Source organism: Manis javanica, chromosome 2, assembly GCF_040802235.1.
Source record: "Manis javanica isolate MJ-LG chromosome 2, MJ_LKY, whole genome shotgun sequence".
Lineage (NCBI taxonomy): Eukaryota > Metazoa > Chordata > Mammalia > Pholidota > Manidae > Manis > Manis javanica.
Window position 1 is genome coordinate 140,697,716 of NC_133157.1, and position 16,806 is coordinate 140,714,521.

A 16,806-nucleotide genomic window follows, 5' to 3' on the forward strand; every position below is an offset into this window, starting at 1 on the left:
CTGTGTAGGTGGCATCGTACACTGCTCATGGCCTGGAGAATAGGTCCATCTGGTCCCATTCCCAGTTTCCTGAGCTTTGTACTGTTGTTTCAAAGCCTATCTCAAGTGTTACTTTTCTTCTTCCTACTGAGTGGTACTTCATTCCAACTGAGTCTGTAATAAAACATTAGAAAATAATTTATCTTAGTTTCAAAGAATTCCATATTTTCTTGTATCAATTTGCTCAAATGTTTATTATGCACAATTTCCTGTCACTGATACAGGTCATTCTTTTCTGTCGTGGCATAGAGATATGGCATGAGTGTGGCTATACTGCACTGTCTGCACAGCCATGTTCACTGTCTCTGTTGAGGTGTGCCTGTAGTTTGTTGTTTATGAGGAAAAAAGGCATGACTCTTTGCCTTTTCTGGAAAAAAACACGTCATCATGAGTTGAAGAGAAAAATAAGAGGATAAATGCTAGGCAGAGAGGAGAATGACATCAGAAAATGGGCAGTAGTTTTGGAATAGGTGGAGAGAGGTAGAGAACATGAAGGTCAGAAACTGTAAGGTCCTTGGTCAGATAGGAGAGAGGCAGCATAGCCCAGAAGAGGCCCTAAATCCTGGCATATGTCCCAACACCCTACTTTCCCTTGAAATAGTTGCAAACAGAAGGATAAAATATCATTTTTTTCTGTCACATTTTAAATGTGGGATATACTGGGTATATCTGAACAAACAATTTTTATCAAGAATAAATTGAAGCCTTAAAATTGGGACAAAATCATGTGGATAGTATACAAAATTAGATGTGTGACTTATCAGTGGTGTATGTGAAAACACTTTGGGAAAACCTGAAATCATCTAAATATCCAAATGGTAGTTGAATAAATCATGGCACATACATACAGATAAATGCAATGTGTACAAATACATTCTTTCAAAGAATATGACATGGGAATCTAGGAAAATAAAACACAACCCAGAAAATGTTTGTATTAAAATATAACTCAGAAAATGGTCAGGCTAGTCTTTGTGAGGCTAGAGATGATTTTCATTTTCTTCATGATGTTTATATTTTTCTATCATGATCATATAGTTTTATAACTATAGTAAATATTAAATACTTTATATTCCTTTAAAAGGACTTCAGGTGCTAATTTTGGGACTAATCAGCATGCTGCTGAGGCTGGGCAGTGGGAGGTGTGGGATAGATGGATCCTGGAGGAAGATTCCATTAATCAGTCAGCACTTCATGATTCCCATTCCCCTATTCCAAATTCCACATTCTTCACATTCCTTTTGGAACCAAGATCCTCGCTTTATGCATCTGGAATTTTGTATTTTTTTTTTTAAGCTATGGCAGTGCATGCCTAGCTAATTGTCTCCTCCATGTGTCCCACTCTCTGCTGGTCCATGTTGAGACAGCATACTCTGCTGTTTCTTCCCCAGGGCCCTAATGTGCATCCAGTGTAGTTTTTGGTTTTCACTCACTTCTGTAACTTGTCAAGACCGCTGAAGATGCACACTGTCCCATGTGAGGGTATGTTCCCTCTCCTCTACCCTTCCTCTGGCTATTTCCACCTGATCCTTCAGTCAACCCTGATTGGATTTTTACCACACCGACAAAACAAAACAACTAATACAGAGGAAATTTTGTGGTTACTTTCCTTCTATTTAATCTGCTTAAAGCAGCTTCCAAATAGCAGACCTGAACTGTTCACACATATAAGAAATCCTCCTGCAAAGCCTCATGTTTCTATCTGAGAAAGTGCTGATCCAGTTTAGGGGATGTGGTTTGGGCTTTGGAGCTCTTTTGCAAGAGCCACAACCTATAAAAAAGCTATGGGAAGATTGACAGAGTTGTAGAAAACAAATTTGTCTCTAACATCTCTTTATGTTTGGGAGAGAATGAAAGAGCTAGGCACAGAGCTTTGTGTAGGAACACAGTTTTAGTTGGTGACTCAACCCAATCGGTCTTCGGTTTCCATTGCCCTCTGCATAGTGCTTTCCTCCCAGCTGCCTACAGAAAAACGCCCTCTGGGAACTTCCGGGCAGTTGTTCCTTCCTCACGTGGCTTCCTCATGGTGGGGAATTTTATCTTTGAAAATTTCTTTCATTTATCCATGACACCAAAGGACAGGGGTTGGCTTAGAGCAGGCAACTTTAAATGCAAAACAAATTCTCATCCATCTTTAAAGACTCACAAGCAAGGGTTTTTAAATGCAAAATTATGGGAGAGTGTTGCAGGGTGCATGACCAGCTCTGACTAGCCAGTTGTGAGGTGACGGGTTTGTTACAGGAAGCCTACTTATCAGTCCCCTGGCTCCACCCAGTCTGGAGTCTCCGCGCTTGTGGTCAGGAGGTGGCCCATCTCGTGGGGGCCTAAGTTCCTGCAAACCAACTCAAGAATACACGAGCCCAGTGTTTATCTGTGGCCTTGAGGGGAACTCAGAGGCCTGTGTCTGTTTGGTTTGCTTTACCTTGGTTTGCTCGGCCTGGCAGGACGGGGCTTCTCTGGCCTCAGGCCCTGCGCACACACAGCCGCCCTGTCCTTACTGCCCGCTCCACGTCAGGGAACAGTCGTTTCTGAGAAGACACCCTGACCCTAACTCTAAGCCTTTTTCATGCGAGGTGCAGCGTCGCTGGGATTTTAGGTGATCCTTGATCCCTTCTAGGGTAGGTGTACAAGTTGAGAAATGGGGTAATTCCAGTTTATCAGTATTATTCATGTTCTCTGAAGTTGTGACTAGTAATTGGCCATAACACATTAGCCTTGGTTATATCTCTCCAAATGTGTTATTATATATATAGTGTGTGTATATATATATATATATATATATATATATATATATATATATATGAATATACTATACTATAAATGTACATGTACACAAATATATATATAGATTATATATACCTACACTATAAATAAACACTAAAAATACATACATACATACATACATATATATATATATATATATATATATACCTACACTACATATCATATATTGATGTTATTATGAATTACTTAAATTGGCATCCTCTTGATGGGGAGGATAATATAAAACTTTTATTTTGGAATTTTTTAATGATACTTAAGCCATCTGATGAAAATAAACAGTTCACTGATGTTTCTCTATTGATGAAAAATGAGCATTAAAAGTGGATGTTAGTTGCATTGCCATTAGAAGCATTAAGAGCCATAAATTAACTAGGTAGTTTTTCTTGCATTGTCTTCTGCTCAATCTTTTCATAATCTCTTCCTATTTAGCAAATACCATTACCTGGTACAAAGCTTTGCTAAGATTTTTTTAAAGCTGGCTTTACAGTAATTTAGTGGATGAACTCTGTGATACATTTCAGGGGGAAAAAACAAGTGAGGCAGGTTCTTGATGATCTCAAAGCAGTCTCACCACCAGAGAGGTGGTGCTCTCAGAGCAGAGCCCTCTGCTGAGTGTCTGCAGGTGCCCTGGGCAGCCAGGTGTGTGGGGAAGAGCAGGGGTGCCCTCTGGTACATGGGCCCTCAGCAGGCATGCCTCTCAGTCAGGCTGGGTGAACTCTGTGTCTGGCATGATCTCTTGTTCTGGGACTTCCTCCCCTGTTCCCCTGGGGATTTACCATGACCTCTCTCCTGCGCTGAATCTCCTGTTCCTCTGTCCCATGTCTTTGTCTCTTGGTTTTTGCTTCCATTTTGGTGGAGTGCAGTCTCAGTAGCTTTTTAAGAAAAGGTCCAAAGGTGAAAAAAGTTTTGAGGTTCTGCATGTTTGAAAATGTCTGTTCAATCCTTACACTTCATTGATGGTTTGGATATGGAGCTCTAGGTTAGAAATTATTTTCCTTCACTGTTTTGATGGGTTGCTCCCTTATCTTCTTGTTTGAGGTTTGCTGTTGAGAAATCCAAATTCATTTTTACCTCTTGTTTTTTCTCTATATATTGTTTCCCCAACCACCACTGGAAGACCAGAGTTTTCTCCTTGGCTTCAATATTCTGAAACTTCATATTATTCTTTGCTTTATCCATTTTGGTGGATGTGTGGTGGCCTCTTCCAGTTAAGAAATTTTCTTGAATTATTTTAGTTATGACTTCTTCCAGTGTAATGTCTCTCTGTTCTTTCTTTCTGGAATGTCTGTTGTTTGAATATTGGCCTGCCTGATCTGGTTCTCTGGTTTCCTCACTTATTTTGCCTTTCAGTTTTCCATCTCTCTGTTCTTCTTTCTGGGAGAATATGTCAATCTCACTCTTCAAATCTTTTATTGTGTTTTCATTTTGAGCTTTTCCAAAATGTTTTTGTTGTTCTCTGAATATTTCTTTCTAATCTCCTGTTTTTGTTTCATGAGTACAGTATCTTATTTCATATCTCTGATGATATTAAAAAAGTTTTGTTAATATTTTCTTTCCCTTGCATAATCTATTTCATCCAAATGCTTTTCTCTGCTTGTTTTCTTTTTATTTTCTATGTAATAAGTTTTCCTCATGAATCTTGTAATTTCTGCTTGCCTGCTTATGATTAATAGGTAATTGAAAAGCTTGCCAGAGCTTTGACTGTGTGATAGTGACTTACTGATTTTGAGTTTATTATGGGCCATTTGCCACATTTTTCATGTTAAGAGTCTATGGAAAAGACCCTTCTGTTCTCATGGGTAAAGGCTAAAGGCCTGGCTTCCAGCATCCTAGAACCTGAAGAGGGAGGAGGCCTGAGCATTTAAAATTTAGCTTTCAATGAACATGTGATCATTTAACTTCTTTGTTTTCTCCATAGGACCTAACCCCTTCTATTTGTGAGGCATCACCTAGTTCAAGCAGTCTTGGTTTAACTGTCTACAGGAATAAACTTGCAAACTTTTGTTGGAGGGGGTTAGGGTTGTTACCCAAAAGGTACTGAATGGGAAAGGTGACCTAGGGGCCAATAGCCTATCAAAGGACTTACACCCACTCCTCCTGATCTTACCTACCTTACTTTATTCATAGTTCCAGAGGGAGTGGGTGCTACCAGTTTCTGCATATTTTGAGGATTCCGATATGTAGGTTGGCTTAGGTCTCAGCTTTCTTTTCTGGAGGCTTTGCATTTATCCCATCTCTTCTTGGGTTGCCAAAAAATTACCACGTGTCCATGACTCTTACCATGTTTGCTCCACCTTCTGTGTCCATGCCTTAATGTGTGTGTGTGTATAGCTGTCAGCAGATAGCAAAATTGTATGCATATGTTCAATTAACTACTTAGAAACTTACCTGATTTTTTTACAATACCATTCACTTTACTTATATTCTATATGAACCCATAGAATTTAGTGTACAAACATATTTTAAACTTTATTCCCTCTAATGACCTCACTTTTTATGAGAACACTGTCTAACAAGTAAATAACTTGTCCAAAACCATATGGCTGGTTTGTGTTAAGACTCAGACTTAAAGATGGAATCAAGCTCCAATTTCTAGAAACTCCCTAATATCCAAAGCTGCTAGTGTGTCAAAGTTTATTACTACATATTTCCTCCACATAGTATGTAAAAGGTGCTCTGCAGCTCTTGGGTTATAGGGACCAAACCTTTGTCCTATAGAAAATTATGGTACTTGCCACACTGCAGTAATGTGAGCAGGTGATGGGAAACCCCCCCCTCAAAATTGGCTATAATCCAGGAAAAAATAATTAGTTGGATTATGAAAACACAGAAGTAAGTCTGTATCTAAACCTACATAGAATCAATAAGCAGGAAAAAACAGGTCCCATGTTTTAAAAATGTTGGCAAAAACATGGTATATATGCATGAAGAATCACCATCTGTTCCTTCTTGTTCCTCTGAATTTTGGGACATCCTTTTCCAGTCTTCCAGGGCCTCCATGTCTCTAGGTTCTCCAAGGCTCCCTCCATTCTTAATGTACTGAATTTATTTTACCTGCTGTGTGTTTTCCCTACCCACCTGCCATTTGTTCCATCGGTAAAACAAAACAAAACGCAACAATAACACTTAATTGTGCTGACTGTGTCTCATAGCAGCAGCCTTTCTGCATGATGGACTAAACTTTTTGGAGAAAAACTTTTGTTATACTCCAGTGCCTGAAGTACACAGTATTAGAATAAGCATGAGAGGAATAGGATTCTTGTTTTTGTCTATCATGAGCTAGGTGACTTGGCCCAGCCATGTTACGCCTTTCTCTTTCCTGAGTTACAAAGTGATCCTTAGAGTATGATTTAAACAAATAGTTATTAGTTATGTGGAACTCATAACCAGAGGAATGAATTTCTAAGTTGTATTTTCAGACTCCATTTAGAAGGCTGGGGTGTTTGAATTAGGAATCATGGAAGGGTAACTACATAGCCACACCATTTAGTTGACTGTCTTTCCTCTAAGAATGGAGGCCATCTGAAAATTTGACATGCAAGGGAAAAAGTGGATTTTGTGTCTGTAAAAATCCATGAGCCGCAAATTTAATCATCATATATTGGTGACAGATGTTTATTTCACAGCCCTACACCTGATGAAAATAACTTATAGTTGCATTATATCTTCCAAAGGGAAATTTCATTTAAACTGTCATAACCTTAACAAATGTACATATAACTTCTACTATGAGAAATCAGCCATATAACTGTCTTTTATGAAAAGTGCTTTAGACTTTATAGCCATTTGGTTTTGAATTAGCCTGGTGGCAAATCATCCTAAGAAGGAACCACATCATTTAGAAAAAGGAACTACACACGTTCCTATGTTGATAGGGTTTGATGTCTAAGTTATGATTATTATACTTTAATGCTTGTTTTGTCTTGTTTTAAAGTTAGAGGAGTGACTGGGAGTTTTAGTCACACCTTGCTTTTTTTTTAAATTTTAGAATATTAGTTTTGAATTATTATTGAATTGTTATTAAATATAATTTATAATAAATATTGATGTGAGTCAAAAGAGACTTTAGAAGTCATTTTTAAAAATAAGTGTATTCCCTGGTCTGCTCCAAGGAATTATTCTTAATTGCTTATTGAGCTGCCTTCTCTGTTTCCACTTATAATGACCTGAGCCCATCCCCTCCACATGAACTGTTAAAAATTCAGCTCCAGAGCTTGCAAAGTTGAGGCTCAGGCAGTTGTCCAAGGGGGCTTCAAAGGGCAGAGACCCCCACCAGCCCCATGTCGAAGCACAGATTGCAGTGTTCATCAGGGTGACAGGACAGGGATAAGATGTGTTTTCCTATATGTCTGCTAAACTTGAAGCCCAGTATTTGTTTTGAAGAATTATTGATTTTGTAAATTGCTGGTTTTGAGTCAATAGTGTCCAGATGACACTGAGCTGGTTCCTACTCCAAAGTGGCCTTATTTCTCATGGTTCACACCATGAGTGGATTCTTTCATTGCTCACTCAGTTGGTAGTGATGGTGTTCACTTTTTTTTCTTGACAATTTCATAATCTTTGCTACTGAAACCCTGATGAAGGCAGGCAGGCAGCACATTTGAGGCCAAGAAGAACAGTGACCCACAAATGAAATGTGAGTAAATGGTAGAGGGCTTCAGTGGTGCACAGTGGCTCTTCACCTAATGCAGGTAAATTATTTAATTTCAAGAAAAGAAAATGAGAAATAGAGAAATAAGCTTGAATAACTGAACATTTTATTATTTATTATTTTTTTTATTATTTAGATGAAAACTATTTTATTTTTTCTAATCATGGTTTTATTGCATTGGTTCACATACAGAAATTTATATCTTGTCAAGCTTGGATGATTTCTAATAAAATAGGTCTTCTCCATTTGTTACTTACTGTGGGTAAAATTGTGACATTTCCAGATTATCTCACCTGGCTTCAGTGCATTTGCATATCCTCAGGGGTGGAGAGAAGTTCATCTCCACATCAATGGGTAATTACCTGGGCAACCAAGGGTGTGTTTGAACCTGAGAATTTAAGGTGGGGGACTGGCTTGCTTACTGGTTTGCTTCCTTCTTGAGCAGGGGAGAGAGAAGGCCCTGGACTGCAGTTTGTAAGCAATAAATGGGTTTTAAACTTTATTTCTCCTTTTGACTGATTTTGGTTTTTAGAGGTATTTTGCCCTGGGATTTCCTTTACCTGGACTTACACTTACCTTCATTTTGCTTCTTAAACTGGCTTCAAAAATGTCAATTCCCAAGGACTAAAGCATTTGTCAGTTTCTGTTTGGTGCTATATATAATTTTCCAACTATAAGTGATAGATGCCAGATACTTTTCTCCTGTGAATATCAATGATATATGTTTAACTAGATTTATAGAGTTTCCTTTTTGTTGCTGGCATTTTTTTCTACCTGGATGATTGTAGATTTCACAATGGTATAAAAAAAGAAATCTTCTTTAGTGTTAACATGAATCCCTGCAGAATGGGGGCATTTTTCCACTTAGCACATATCTGTATCCACTTCACATTATATATGTATTTTAGAAGATGTGATGAGTAAATCATCCTCTTACTCATACACTTTCAGGTTTATGAGACAAATGCATATACCTTAAAAATGAGAAGAGCACAGAGTGTTAAGAAGATGAGGTAAAAAGCTTTCTGCAGGTCTACAGTTCAACATTTTCCATGGCAATTTATTTCCCACAGAATGTGGGCCACTTTCATGGCTGCTATACAAACCTCCTGCCAAGGTCCCCCATGTTCTCTTCCTGCCAACAGGTTGCAGATGGCAGTGAAGTCCAGGAGTTGACAGCCCCTCACGAGATGAAGGAGCTGGGTTCCTGAATAATCACATGGAAGGGAACCACAGTAGCCAATGAAGGTCCTGCCAGAAATGTTTGGTGAGCAAGAAACACACTTGTTCTGTGAGCCTTTGAAGTTTAAGGTTTGTATCCTTGACACAGTTTAAACTACTGTCATAAACAGAATTTACAAAGATGACATTAGAAAACAATGAGAACATCAAACGTTTACACTGGTATTATCTAAGTGCTTTTGTTTAACTATCATTATGGCTATTAGTAGCTATCATTTTCATGAGTAAAGTGAGGCTTAGAGGGTAAAAAAAAAAATTCATGTAACAGAGCTATTTGAGCGGACTGCTCAGCTGAAAATTTGCCTGCCAAATTATCTATAAAGAAGAGCCAATGCATATTCTTAAATACTAGAGTGATACGATCAAAAGCAAGATGCTTTGAAAGCTCAGAGAGCTTTCAAAGCCTCAGTGCAAATATAGTCAGATGGAAGTAAATTACTAAACTCTAAACTCCATGGAAAACTTGTCAAGAGAACTTAAACAGCAAAAGTTAAGATGCTTTAAGTACCATATGCTTGTGTTTAAAAAAAAAACCTATGTATCCCAACTTTCATGAAGTCTTGAACATTTTATGCTTAAATTTAAAAGAAATACAAATCACCACAGGTCCATTTAAGGGAAGTTGCAAATAGATGCACATCTTCAACGTTTTGAGGGTCCATTGAGGCATATTACTATATATTTTCTAGGAAACTCCTTCTCAAAGGTGCAGCTTTGATGATCAGCTAACTCAGGGGTTGGCAAATTTTTTTGTAAGGGTCCAGATGACAAATACTTTATGCTTTTTCAGCCATGAGGCAAATGAAGGGTACTATGTAATTCTGTCACCATTTGAAATTGAACCATTTAATAATGAATGTAAGCACCATTCTTAGCTTGTGGACAGTAGAAAAGTAGGTTGTAGGCTAGATTTGTCCACAAACTTCTGAGCTTACCATTCTGGAGAAATACATGCATATTCGGTGTGTGTGTGTGTGTGTGTTTCACTTGTGAGTTCTTTACAAAGGATACCAATAACTTGATTTAAAACTCCAACTAGGTAAAAAGCACTTCACTGAGCAATATAGAATGATAAAAAAAAAAAAAAAGAAACAGGGTGAATTCATAGAACACTAACATAACTAGATGATGAAGTGAAGAATTCATGGGTACTCAATAATGGATACAGCATTCATGGAGGGAGTAATAATGTCTATGTTATGCTAATAAAATAGTTTCTGTAATTTTATTTCATTTTCTTAACTGAGTTCTCATTTTAGTGACACATAGTTGTGGTTTCAGCCTTTGAAATCACTAAAATGCAGTTGAGTGGAATTAACAAACATCTACTGAGCACCTCCCTCAGATTTCCCACATTGGCCTGGATTTCTAAGACTTCACAACTTTGTAGGAGAGAAGTGGATGTTTTCAAGTTCTTACTCTCAAGGAGCAGATGCTGTGGGTGGGAAATTGAGTCTGAGAACTGGGAAAGCCAGGCACTCTGGGGTTCCAGGCTGGTATTTTTTTTTCCAAAAATATTTTATTGTATAAGTAATATTTACATTATAGAAAAGCTTTAATAGAAAAAATCCTTCTGACAAGTCTTTCATAGTCATTATTAGTATTTTGATATGCTTCCATAATGTTTTCTTATACATGATTTAAAAGTGGCTGTAATTTTATAATATGTACAAATCTGTATCTTGTTTCTTTATTTAACTACATCACAATAATTTTCTGTTAATACTAAATTCTCAATATAAAAAATTATATATGCTGATTAAATAAAATTGAAAGAGAAAAAGCAGGGGAATGATGTCTCTTGCATCCATTACTTAAGGACAACACAAAATATTGTAATTTGTCTGTTGAATATGACATCTTAACATTTATTCTATGGTGTTATCTAAATTTTAAAAATTAACTTTAATTGATAATTATAAAACAAATACAAATTTTCTGCACAAAGCTGAGGAACACAGAAAAACACAAAGAAAAACAAAATAACAATCCTACCAATGTCAGACAAACTGGTAAATAGATACATTTGCAGTAATTTTTCCTACTAAAATATATACATAATTTTTAAAAATGGGAACCTACCATACATATCATTCAGCAGACTGATCTGTTCCTTAGTACTATATCTGTGGTGGTTGATTTTATGTGTCATCTTGGGTAGGCTTTGGTGGCCAGCTGTTTGTCGAACACTAACTGTTGGTGTGAACCGTGTTCCATAGAAGTAATTAACAGTTATAGTTAATTGATGAAGTAGTTACCTTTGTAATGTAAGAGTGGGCCTCATCCAGTTATTGATGCCTCAAGTTTCCAGCCTGCTGTCAGTATTGCAAATTTCAATCTTAAGTCTGCAACATCCACTTTTGCCTGTGTTTCCAGACTGCTAGCTTGTCCTACAAATTTTAGACTTGCCAGACCTCACAATTCTATAAGCCAATCATTAAAATAAATATCTTCCTACATATACACATATCCTACTAGTTCTGTTGCTCTTAAAAACACTGAAAAAAAATCATTAGTATTTCCTATGTCAATATTCTTCTACAATTTTAATATGACTTACTAATATTTAATAAATGGTAGTCATCTATTAATAAGTACAAGCATAATGTTCAATTGAATGAATGTTAGTTTATGTATCCATTCATCTACTGCTAGACACTTGGACTGGTAAATTTTTTTACTATGGTAAAATACATATAAGATAAAATCTGTCATTTTGACCTTTTAAAGTATAGAGTTCAGTGGCATTATTTACATTCATGATGTGTAGCCATTACCACAAAAGCTGCACCACCATTTCATGATAAGAAAACATTATGGAAGCATATTTTTTCATCATCCCAAACTGAACTTCTCTAACCATTAGGCAATAACTCCTCAGTTCTCTTGCCCCCGGTCTCCAGTAACCTTTAATTTACTTTCTGTCTCTATGAGTTTGGCTGTTCTAGGGTAGTAGAATCATACAAAATTTGTCCTTTTTTGACTGGATTATTTCATGTAGCATAATATATACAAAGTTCATCCAGGTCATAGTATGTATCAGAACTTAATTCCTTTTTATGGGTGAATAATATTTCATTCCAAGTATACAATACATTTTGTTTACCTCTTCATCTGTTGATGGATACTTGGCTTATTTCTTCTTGGGAAGAAGAGTATGGATTGTTGATGTATTCTGAAGATAGAGCCAACAGGGTTTAGGTGCTAATGGGTCGAATGTGAGGCATGAGAGAAAGAAAGGAGTCAAGGCTGATGCCAGGAATTTTGGCTTGAGCATCTGGGAGAATGGAGTTGGCAGGAACCAAAAAATTGCCTTTTATGCTTAGGCCCATTTGAGTTAGTTCTATCACATGAAATTTAAAAAAAATAAAACTACTAATTCAGGGACTAATAGGATGGAGGAAGCAGGATGGAGTGGAGAGAAGGGGACAGATGGAAGAGACTATTGTGACTAGAGATGCCAGGAATGTTGGTGTTCAAACACATACCTGTTGGAATTCCTGTTTCAATTCCTTTGGATACATATCTAGGAGGGGAATTACTGTGTAGTATGGTAATTCTGCATTAAGTTTTTTGAGGAATTGCCAAACTGTTTCCATTTTACATTCTTACCAGAAATGTATAAGGGTTCTAATTTCTCTACATCTGCATCCTGGCAATTCTTGCTATTTTCATTTTCTCCTCCTTTCTCTCCTCCTCCTTCTTCTTCACCTTATCCCTTTTGATTATGGAAAACTCAGTGGGTATTCATTGTATTCTGTTACAATATTTTTATTTCTGTAAGGTCATTGGTAGTGTCTCAATTTGATTTCTGATTTTCGTTATTTGTATGTTCTTTCTTTTTTCTTTATCAGTCTAGCTAAAAGTTTGTTAATTTTGTTGATTTTTTCAAAGAACAAACTTACGGTTTCATTGATACTTTTGTACTCTATCCTTTACTTCACTTACCTCTAACCCTACTCTTTCTTTTCTTCTGTTAACTTTGTGTTTCATTTTCTCTCCTTTTCTAGTCTCTGGAGATGCAAAGTTAGGTTATTGAGTTAGGATATTTATTCTTTTTTGAGATAGATATTGTAGCTAGAAATTTCCCTTAGATCATACCCTTGTTGTGTTTTCATTTTCATTAATCTTTAAGTGTTTTCTAGTTTCTTTTGTGATTTGTTCTTTGATTCATTGGCTGTTCAACAGTGTGTGTTTAATTTCCACATACTTATGAATACTTCTGTTTTCCTTCTACTATTGATTTCTAACTCTATTTCATTGTGGTTAGAAAACATACTGTATATGATTTTAATCTTTTAAATTATTGAGATTGGTTTTGTGACCTAACATATTGTCTATCGTAGAGAATGTTCCATTTGTGCTTGAGAAGGATTTGTATTCTGCAGCTGTTGAGTGGAGCATTCTATGTATTTGTTAGGTCTAATTGGTTTATAGTGTTGTTCAAGTTCTCTATTTTATTATTGATCTTCTGTAGATTTCCTGTCCATTATTGAAAGTGTTATATTGAATTCTCTAAATACTATTGTAGAACTATTTATTTCTCTCTTTAATTCTGTCCACACACGCTTCATATACCTTGGGACTCTTTTGTTTTGTGCATGTATGTTTATAATTATTGTTATCTTCTCATGAATTCACCCTTTTATCAATATATAATGTCCTTTTTTGTCTCTTGTAACAGTTTTGACCTAAGGTCATTCTGTCTGATATCTGTATAGCCCACTGCTATTTTGAGGATATTGAGAACTCACTTGGTTTATCACTAGGGAGAATTGGCCTAAAAAAAAAACCTGGCCAGTCATACTTTAATTTAGACACAAAATATTCACATTTTAAAGTAATCAAATTTATAATTTACATTAATTGTGCCCTATAAAAGGTCACTTAATTGGTTCATGGTTTATTTAATGACATGCTTTATTTAAGACATAAAACTTACAGTTTCTGCATCTTGCCAAATGCACTGTAATTATGTAGTGAATTCAGTCTAATTATAAGATTCAATTTGTATGGCTTTATTTTAGAAAAATCCCTGTCTTCCTCTCCCTTATTTTTTTATCCAAATGTTCCATGTGAGGTGTATGTTCCCCTTACAGTGTCTTGTGCATCCATTTCTTCCTTTCTAGGGTTATTGCAATGGGCACAATTCAATTGTCATAAAGAGAGATTATATAATTGTAAAAATCACCTAACTAGTATTTATGTTTTCAGACTACTGTTGTTGCTATACAGTTCTACCTTGAGTTGTGTATGTATTGCTGTTAATCTACTCACTGATTTTTAAAATTTCAGCATTTTAAATTTCTACAAGTTCTGTTTAGATCTTTTCCAAATCTGCCTGTTTATTTTTGAGATCCTCTTGTACCTTGCCAGTTTTGTGATATTTTTGAAACATTGTATTCATAGCCCTTTTATCTACCTGTATCTGATGATTCCATACTGAAGCTTCTGGATTCAATATCTGTTGTATGTTGCTTCTGTTGACTGATACTCAGGGTGGGTGATCTCTCTTATGGTTGTTGAGATTTTATTCCAATCTCATAACTGACTAATTTTCATTGTGGAAAACTTGGGTCTTGAAATTGAGGAGGCTGTCCTCTAGAAAGGATTCACACCTACTTTTTTCACTGGGCATGCCCAATCTGTGGTAACTCCAGCACCTTTCCAGTTTCTTCAACTAATCAGGGATTTCCATGCTTAATGATTTTCATGATTTGTGATGATAGTCTATAATTTCCATGATTAACCAGATTTTACTCTTTCATCTTGTCCAGGTTTAGTCCTCCAACCCTAATGTCAATATGAATACCTGATTTAAGGGGAATCCTGCCTGTCATGTGGACTCCTGCCTTCATTTTCAATTCAAGGCTTTCCTGTAATAGAAACAAACCTTACAGACCCTTTAGATCTGCTTGCAGCCTTCTTTTTCCCAGGTGCTGTCCAGCCCTCTGGCTGAGCCTTGTCCCTCTTCCTATATTCTGTAGTCCAGGCCTACATGCCTGCTGTCCCACACACTAATTTAACCTGTGCACAGTACCCTCTCTACTCCCAAATCTGCATTTAATACCCGCTCAGGGAGTGTGGGATCTGGTATCTAGAGGAACCACCAGAGGGGACAGCTGACTCAACCCAAAGTGATGATTAATTCTTCACTAGGTAAATGTTGAGCACTGGACAATAGAAGAGGAGTGGGAGGGAGGAAGAAAAACTTGCCGTCTTTCCTGAGATCAATCCAGGGCAGTTTTTCCTTCCAGCCTGCCTAAGGAAGTCTTATGTGCCAGATGAATGCACTAAGCATGCTGGCGTGAGTCCTCGCACGGTGAGTAAGTAGTAATCATTGAGTGAGGCATGAGATTGCATTGCTTTCCATCTCTCCTCACTGTGGCAGATTATTTGTAAAAATGGTTTTAGTATCTTTTCCCCTGCTGGTGCCCATGTAGTTTTGCAATGTGCCATTAAGAGGTACAGTCCCCACTTCTTGGGTCTGGGGTGGCATGTGACCACTACTGACCAGTAGAAGGTGATGAAAGGGATGTTGAGCTTGATATGGAGATCTCACCAGTTTCACTCTTTTGGAATCATGTCTTGAGATGACCATGCAAAGAAACCTCTGTGATGAGAGAAGGGTTGCCATCCCAGCCAGTTCTAGACAAACATGATGAGGGCCCAATGTATAGATGACACTCTGATTGGTCATCCAAACTGAGCCGGGCTGCTTGCTGGCTGCAGCCTCACAAGCACATGAGGCCAACTAAGAACTTCCAGTAGCCAGTGAATCCATGGGAAGTCAGAAGCCAGAATTGTTTTAAGGTGTTAAGTAACAAAGCCATAGACAGTTATATGTAAGTTGGTACCAGAAGAGGGGTTCTACTGAGAAAAAATTGAAAACAAGAGCCATTGGTGCAGAGAGTGATGCTGAAAAGTGCTGAGGAGGCTGTTAGGACCATTGATGGGGGCTGAAGCATGTGAGAAAATTCTTTTCTTGAGACTGGAAAAAGGGTGACCTATGTTTTGTAGTAATGGAATAATTGGAAAATATGTTGTCTGCACTAACTTGAAAACAGGCAATGTCCTTAATGAACTTGAGTCTCTGGCTAAGGAGGTCTCTAAATAGAAAATTGAAAATGCCAGTTAGGCATGTCTATCTGTGTATGATAACATGCAAAATAGTAAGAGACATGGTATAAACAGAATTTTTCAACTTTCCAGGAAAATTTTGGGAAAATATAGAAGATACAGTACTTTCTGGGTTGGAACTGTTTCTCATTTGCCATGTTTCCAGTCTCTCCATCTGACACAAGATTCTTACATTTCTAAAGTAGCCTCAGGGTAAAGACAAATCAACATCATGGCTATAAGACCCTTTGTGATACCTCAGAAATAAAGTCATGCCAGACCCTCTTAAAAGACAAAAGGGCTTCTAAAAATCTTAAGAGCATCATCCCACAGTAGTTTGACATACCCCAAATTGAAAGAAGTCTGTCTCAAGAAGAAATATGGTTGTGAAATTTGGGGCATACAGTGAATCCCACAAAGTTTTAAGACAGTCATAAGGGTCACGGCCCTTGAGCTAAAAGGGCAGAAAGTGCAAAATGGTAAGTCTGTGGGTCCCAAAGTTTTTATGGGAACAGAACAAATTGAGAAAGCAACTTAACTGCAAACATGATCCATTTCTTGTTGCAAAAGAAAGATGTCTCAGAAAATGAAACTAAGAGCAGAGGAGAACAATGGATCAGAGATTAGAAAAACACTCCCATGGAGCAAAGCCAGACTCTCATCTGTGCTCATTCCTTCATCAGATAGGGACAGACAACATGTACTGACTGGATTTAGAGCTGCTACAGAGCAGTGATTGCCTCGTATCCTAACCTTCTTCCTTTTTCATATGAGTGTCTATTGGGGGTTTCCTGCCCTGCCTCACCATTTTAAAATTGTGTTTGTGAGTAGGTGAACCGTCTTAAGTCCTTGTGTTCCTGGATCACGAGGGCCCACATCCAAAGAGCTACTCCAGGGATCCTCTCCTCTGCATCTGTCCCAGATACAGGACAGGGACTGTGGATGTCAGGCCTAATGCCATGATCAGGTGA